This window comes from Dasypus novemcinctus, chromosome 6, assembly GCF_030445035.2.
Source record: "Dasypus novemcinctus isolate mDasNov1 chromosome 6, mDasNov1.1.hap2, whole genome shotgun sequence".
In the NCBI taxonomy this organism is placed as follows: domain Eukaryota; kingdom Metazoa; phylum Chordata; class Mammalia; order Cingulata; family Dasypodidae; genus Dasypus; species Dasypus novemcinctus.
In genome coordinates, this window is record NC_080678.1 from 96665684 (window position 1) to 96673351 (window position 7668).

Below are 7668 nucleotides of genomic sequence, written 5' to 3' on the forward strand. Positions count from 1 at the left end.
GTGCCCAGGGAGTGCTGTTCCCCTTTACCTGCCCTTCCCCAGGGGGGGTGGGCCCGAGCCCCCCAGTGCTGATGGCCAAAACCATGGAGGGTGCTTTCTAGTTCACCTAGAAGAGAGTTCCTGGTACAGGTGGAGCGCATCTGATGGCCCCGGAAATGCTTCCGGGTCCTTCCAAAGAGGGCTGGGGGTTCCTGTGCTCCCTTGGGGATCCCTGGTGTCCCCTCCGAGGCAGTGCTGGGCACCGGGTACCCGGTCACACCACGTGGGCAGAGCCAGGGCACGTGGCACGTCATGAGCAGCTCTGATGTGCTGAGAAGAATTTGTCTTGTTCCTTCCAATCACGTTTTCCTCTTATTAAAACACCTGGGAAAACTTTTGGAAAACTGAGAAATGAGAAGAAAAAATTAATAGCCAGTGTGGCCCCCTGTTCCACGAGATCTGTCTTTAGCGTGTTGTTTTCATGACAGCGGGAAGGCCTATGAATTCAGGTGATGAGCTCATTCTGGGCGGCCCCTCCCTCCTGATCTGACCGCCTTGCCCCTCACACAGCTGTCTTGGCCATGAGCCATCTTGGCTGTGACTTGGCAGCACCTGCAGTGCCCTGCACTTCCTGCCCCTGAATGGACATGCTGTGGTCATCCACTCCCTGGGGCTCTGTTTTCCAGTGAATCCCAACCTTCCCACATTGCCTCAGCACCTACTTTGGAGATGAGTTTCCAGATCTGTCCAGATCACCAGTTTCTTGGCTCCTCTGACAATTGAGATGGGCCAACATGCCCGTCCCCATGGAAATGAACCGTTTTGTTGAGAAGAGCCCTGATCCGTGGTGGAAAAGAGAAAAACAATCACAACTGTTAGAGATTCTTAATTATAAGATTGATGTGGCCACAGGGAAGTAGAGGAAAGAATAGAGAATAGAACATTACCCTTATCCCAAACCCAAGTAACTATTGTTTCCATTTTCAAATGCAGCATAGTGAAATTTATTTTCCTAAAATATATGGAAGAAAAACAGACTGAACTGGAATCGAAGAAACTGTAATCCCCTACAGATATTTCTTCATGAGACCTATTCCTTAAATTAATGAAGTGGTTAGGGCCATAACTGAGGGTTCTGTTTCACTTTTGATCCATGTGTTTTAAAAATTAAGTTACTCAGGAAATAACACCTGGATGCCAGTCCCATCAAAATTAGTGAGCATTTCTAAACTGATAACAAACTTAGTTTTTTTTAAACAATTCAATTTTATTGAATCATATTAATAAAGCATAAAGCCTTCCAAAGGATATAATCAATGGTATTCATTATAATCACATAATTGTGCCATTCATCACTTCAATCATTTTTGGAGCATTTTCATCATTCCAATAACAGCAATAATAATAATAGTAAACAAACAACAAACAAACCAAACTCAACACATTTCAATCTATGCTTCACCTGCCATACACATAGCTGTTCCGCTCCTTCTGTCTAGTATATTTGCATTTATAGTGTAGCATGCATTATCACACATATTCATATTTTACCTGAGGTTTCACTGTTCTACAATCCCATGTTACATTTTTTAGCTTTCTTTCTAGTAATAAACATTACGATAAACATACCCTTTCAACCACTGTCATAGCCATATAATAGCTCTGCTAGTTAAAAATACCATGATGTGTTCTCACCTGTTCCACATTTTCTGTCTTTAGCATGTACTATTTTCACAATAGTACGTGCTAAAGACATTTATTTCCAAAGATTTACAAACAACCTTTTTACTAATTCTGTACAAATTAACCCTCAGCTCTCTATTCTCTAACCTCATTCTATTTTCTGGTGACCTATATTTTAATTATTAACTCCATGAGTTTACATAATACATTTTGTTCATAATAGTGCAGCCATACAGTATTTGTCCTTTTGTGTCTGGTTTACTTCACTCATCATAATGTCCTCCAGGTTCATCCATGTTGTCACATGCTTTATGACTTCATTTCTTAAAGCTGCTTAATATTCCATCATGTGTACACACCACAATTTGTTAATCCATTCATCAGTTGATGGACACCAGTGTTGTTTCCAACTTTTGGCCATCATGAATAATGCTATGAACATCCGTCTGTTCTTGTCACTGCTCTCAGTTCTTCTGGGTATACACCCAGTAGAGGTATTGCCAGGTCACATGGCAAATCTATATTTGACTTCTTTAGAAACTGCCAAACAGTCCTCCACAGTGGCTATACCATTCTACATCTCCACCAACAGTGAATAAGCATTCCTATCTCTCCGCATCCTCTCCAACTCTTTCAATTTTCAGACTTTTTAATAACAGCCAGTGTAACAGGTATGAAATGATATTTCATTGTAGTTTTGATTTACATTACCTTAATCACTAGTGCTGTATAACATTTTTTCATGTTTCTTTGCCATTTTTATTTCTTCTTTGGACAATTGTCTTTTCAAGTCTTTTGTCCATTTTTTCATTGGGTAGTTCTCCTTTCTATTGCTGAGTTATATGATCTCTTTATATAGCATGTATATTAAACTTTTATCAGATATGTGATTGCCAACTATTTTCTACCATTGAGTCAGCTGCCTTTTTACCCTTTGGACAAAATCCTTTGAGGTACAAAGGTGTTTAATTTTGAGGAGGTCCCATTTATCTTTATTTTCTTTTGTTGGTCATGCTTTTGGTGTAAAGTTTATGAAAATACAGCCTATCACAATATCTTGTAGATGCCTTCCTACATTTTCTTCTTTCTTTCTTTCTTTCTTTATTTATTAATTTTAACAATGGGACATCATTAACTTTATTGACAAGATTTTCTTACAGCTTCATTGAGACATAATTCTCATTCCATAAATTTAAATGTTAAAAAAGGTACAATTCAGCGATTTTTAGTCCATTCACAGATTTGTGCATCCATCACCACTATGAAATTCCACAACAATTTATTTTGGGAGTTTTATAGTTCTCGCTTTTGTATTTAGGTCCTTGATCTGTTTTGATTTAATTTTTTAAAATAAGGTGTGAGATAGAGATCCTCTTTCTTTCTTTTGGATATGGATATCCAGTTCTTCCAGCACCATTTATTAAAGAGACTGTTCTGGCTCAGCTGGGAGGACTTGAGTGCTTGTCATAAGCCCCTTGCCTGTAGATGTGAGGATCTATTTCTGAGTTCTTGATTCATTGGTCAATCTGTCTTTATGCCAGTAACATGTTGTTTTTAGCAATGTAGCTAAGTGTATGCTTAAAGTCAGGAAGTGAGAGTTCTCCAATTTTGCTCTTCTTTTTAAAGACAGTTTTGGTTAAGGAGGGCCCCTTACTCCTCCAAATAAATTTGATAATTGGCTTTTCCATTTCTGGAAGATAAAAAGGGTGCCAGGATTTTTAATGTAGTGTTGAATCTGTAAATCAGTTTGGGTAGAATTGACATCCTAACGATATTTAGTCTTTCAATCCAGGAACACAGAGTGTCCTTACATTTATTGAAGTCTTCTTTGGTTTCTTTTAGCAATATACTAGTCTTTTGAATATAGGTCCTTTATGTCCTTGGTTAAGTTTATTCCCAAATATTTGATTCTTTTAATTGCAAATATGGAATTTGTTTTCTCATTTCCTCCTCAGATTCCACATCAGTAGTGTATAGAAATGCTATTGACTTTTGGGTATTAATCTTGTGTCCTGCCACTTTGCTGAACTTGTGTTTTAGTTCTAATAGCTGTGTTGTGGAATTTTCAGGAATTTCTAGAAATAGGATCATATCATCAGCAAATAGTGCAAGTTTTACTTCTTCCTTTCCTCTTTGGGTGCCTTTTATTTTTTTATCTAGCCTAATTGTTCTAGATAGAACTTCTAGCACAATGTTGAATAACAGTGATGACAGTGGGCATCCTTGTCTTGTTGGTGATCTCAGCAGGAAAGCTTTCAATCTTTCATCGTTGAATACAATGCTAACTAGTTTTTTCACTTATGTGTTTTACCATTTTGAGAAAGCTTTCTTCTATTCCTATCATTTGGAGCATTTTCTATCAAGAAAATGTGCTATATTTTGTCAAATGTCTTTTCTGCATCATTCAAAGGGATCGTGTAATTTTTCTTCTTCAATTTATCAATGTGGTTTATTACACTAATTTTCTTGTGTTGACTCACCCTTTCATACCTGGGATAAAACCCACTTGATCATGGCATATAATCTTATTTTTTAAAATAAAGATTTATTTATTTGTTTGTTTGTTTATTTATTTTTAACTTGCTCCCAGATGGCTCCCTTGTCTGTCTGCTCATTGTGCTTGCTGTGTCTGCTCATCTTCTCCAGGAGGCACCAGGAACTGAACCCAGGATGTCCCACGTGGGAAGCAAGTGCCCAAAGCCCTGAGACACATCCACTCCCTGCTGGCTGTGGTGTCTGCTCATTGTGGTGGTTGAGACTTCTGCTGATTATGGTGTCTGCTGATTGTGGCAGTCGGCTTGCTGTGGCAGTCTGCTTGTTGCAGTGGTTGCAGTGTCTGCTTGTTACAGCGGTTGCGTCTGCTCTTGCGGTGCCTGCTTGTTGCAGCATCAGCTCTCTGTGGTGTCTTCTTTAGGAAGCACTGGAAATCAAACCCAATTTGTTTAGTTCCTCATTGATTTCTCTTAACATTATTTTGTAGTTCTCTGCATGTAATTCCTGTACTTCTTTGGTTAAATTGATTCCTAGGTATTAGAATCTTTTTCTTGCTATTGTAAATGGAATTTCCCCCTGATTTCCTCTTCAGATTATTTAATATTAGTGTACAGAAACTATTGATTTTTGCATGTTGATCTTATATCCTGCTACTTTGCTGAACTCATTTAATTTTTCAAGTAACTTTGTCATAGACATTTCAGAATTTTCTAAATATAGTATCATGTCATCACAAATAGTGAGGGTTTTACTTCCTCTTTCCCTTTTGGATGTCTTTTTTTTTTATTTCTCTTGTCTAATGACTTTGGCTAGAACTCTGGCACAATGTTGAATAACAATGGTGACAGTGGGCATCCTTGTCTTATTCTTGATCTTGGAGGGAAAGCTTTCAAACTTTCCCAGTTAAGTACAGTGTTGACTGTGAGTTTTTCATATATGCCTTTTGAGGGATTTTCCTTTTACTCTTAACTTTCAAAGTGTTTTTTTAATCCAGAAAGGATACTGGATTTGTCGAATGCCTTTTCTGCATTAATTGAGATGATCATGTGTTTTTTTTCCTTTCAATTTGTTAATGTGTATTACATTGATTGATTTCTTATGTTGAACCGCCCTTGCATACTAGTAATAAATCCCACTTGGTCATGATCTATAAGTCTTTTATATGTTAGGTTCTATTGGCAAGTATTTTGGTCAGAACTTTTTGCATCTATATTGATTAGAGATTGGTCTGTAATTTTCATTTCTTGCAGATTCTTTAACTGGTTTTGGTATTGGGATGATGCTGACTTCATAAAATATGTTGAGGAATTTTCCCTTCTCTTCATATTTTTTGGAAGAATTTAAACAGGATTGGTGTTAATTCTTCTCAAAATGCTTGGTAGAATTCACCTGTGAAGTTATCTAGTCCTGGACTTTTCTTTGTTAGGAGTTTTTTGATGACTGATTCAATATCTTCAAATGTGATTTAAGTTCTTGTATTTCTTGTAGCTTGTTGTAGCTGTGTAGGTTGTTTGTACGTTTCTAGGAATTTGTCCATTTCATCGAGGTTGTCTAGTTTGTTCGCATACTATATTCTTTTATACTCCTTTTTATTTCTGCAGGGTCATAGCTACATCCCTTTCCTTTCTGGATTTGTTTATTTGCATCTTTTCTCTTCTTTGTTAGTCTAGCTAATTGTTTGTCAGTTTTATTGATCTCAAATAACCAGCTTTTCATTTTGTTGATTTTCTCTATTTTTTTAATTCTCAATTTCATTTATTTCTGCTCTAATCTTTATTATTCCTTTCCTTCTGTTTGCTTTGGGAGTGGTTTGATGTTCTTTTTCTAGTTTCTCCAGTACAGCCTGTTCTGATTTTTACTCTTTCTTCTTTTTAATATGGGTGTTTAGGGCTATAAATTTCCCCTCTCCAGACTGTCTTCAATGTAACGCATAACTTTTGATAAGTTGTGTTCTCATTTTCCTTTGTCTCAATATGCTTACTGACTTCACTTGCAATTTCTTCATTTTTTTAAAGGACTCCCCTTCTTCTTTGCCCCCCTGTCTGCTCTCTGTGTCCACTGGCATCCTCGGTAGCACCTGGAAACTGCGTCTCTTTTTTGTTATGTCATTTTACTGCGTCAACTCTCCTTGTATGCGGTGCCACTCCTGGGTGGGCTGTGCTTTTTTCATGCAGGGTGGCTCTCCTTGTGCATGGGGCACCCCCATGTAGGGCCGCCCTGCATGGCATGGCACTCCTTGTGTGCAGCAGCTCTGTGCATGGGCCAGCTCACCGCATGTGTCAGGAGGTCCTGGGTATCGAACCCTGGACACTCCCATATGGTAGCCAAACACTTTATCGGTTGAGCCATGTCTGCTTCCCTCAATTTCTTCTTTGTCTCATTGAATATTTAGGAGTGTGTTGCTTAGCTTCCACACATTTGTGAATTTCCTGAGTTCCTGTCTATTATTGATTTGAGGTTTCATTCCATTATGATCTGAGAAGGTGCTTTGTATAATTTCAGTCTCTTTGTATTTTTTGAGAAATGTATTGTGATCTACCATGTGGTCTATCCTGGAGAAAGATCCACGTGCCCTTGGGAAGAATTATAACCCACTGCGTTTGGGTGCAACATTCTGCATATGTCTGTTAGGCCTAACTCATATTGTTCAAGTTCTCTGTTTCTTTGTTGGTCTTCTAATTGTTCTATCTAATGATATGATTAGTGTGCCAAAGTCTCCAACTGTTATGGTAGAGGTGTCTATTTCTCCCTTCGGTTTTGTCAGAGTTTGCCTCATGTATTTTGGGGCACCCTGGCTAGGTGCATAGACATTTATGACTGTTATTTCTTCCTGGTGGATGGTCCTTATATTAATATATAATGGTCTTCTCTGTCTCTTATAACTTTTTTTTGCAATTAAAGTCAGTTTTGTCCAATATAGCTACCTCTGCTCTTTTTTGGGTTACTGTTTGTGTGAAGCATCTTTTTCCAACCTTTCACTTTCAGCTGGTTTGTATCCCTGGGTCTAAGGTGAAGCTCTAGTAAGCAACATATGGATGTTTCTTTTTAAAAAATCCATTCTGTCAGCCTATATCTTTTGACTGGGGAGTTTAATCCATTCACATTCAATAATACTACTGTACGTACATTATTTACTTATACCATTTTATTCTTTGGTTTTCATGTATCAAAGATTTGTTTTCATCTTTTTACTCTTTTGGTTATCCTTTCTGCTATTCCTTCTATCCTGTTTTCCAAACCTCTCTCTCCTGTCTTTTTCTTTCAGGCTGTAAATCTTCCTTTAATATTTTCTGCAAAGGTGGATCCTTTTTGTTTTTTTAATGAATTCTCTTAGTTTCTATTTGTTTGTGAATGTTTTAAACTCGCCTTCATATTTGAGGGACAATTATGCTGCATAAAGGATTCTCAGCTGGCAGTTTTTCTCTTTCAGTGTTCTAATTGTATCATATCATACTGCTGTCTTCTTGCCTCCATGGTTTCTGATGAGAAATCTGCACTAGGTCTTATTGGGTG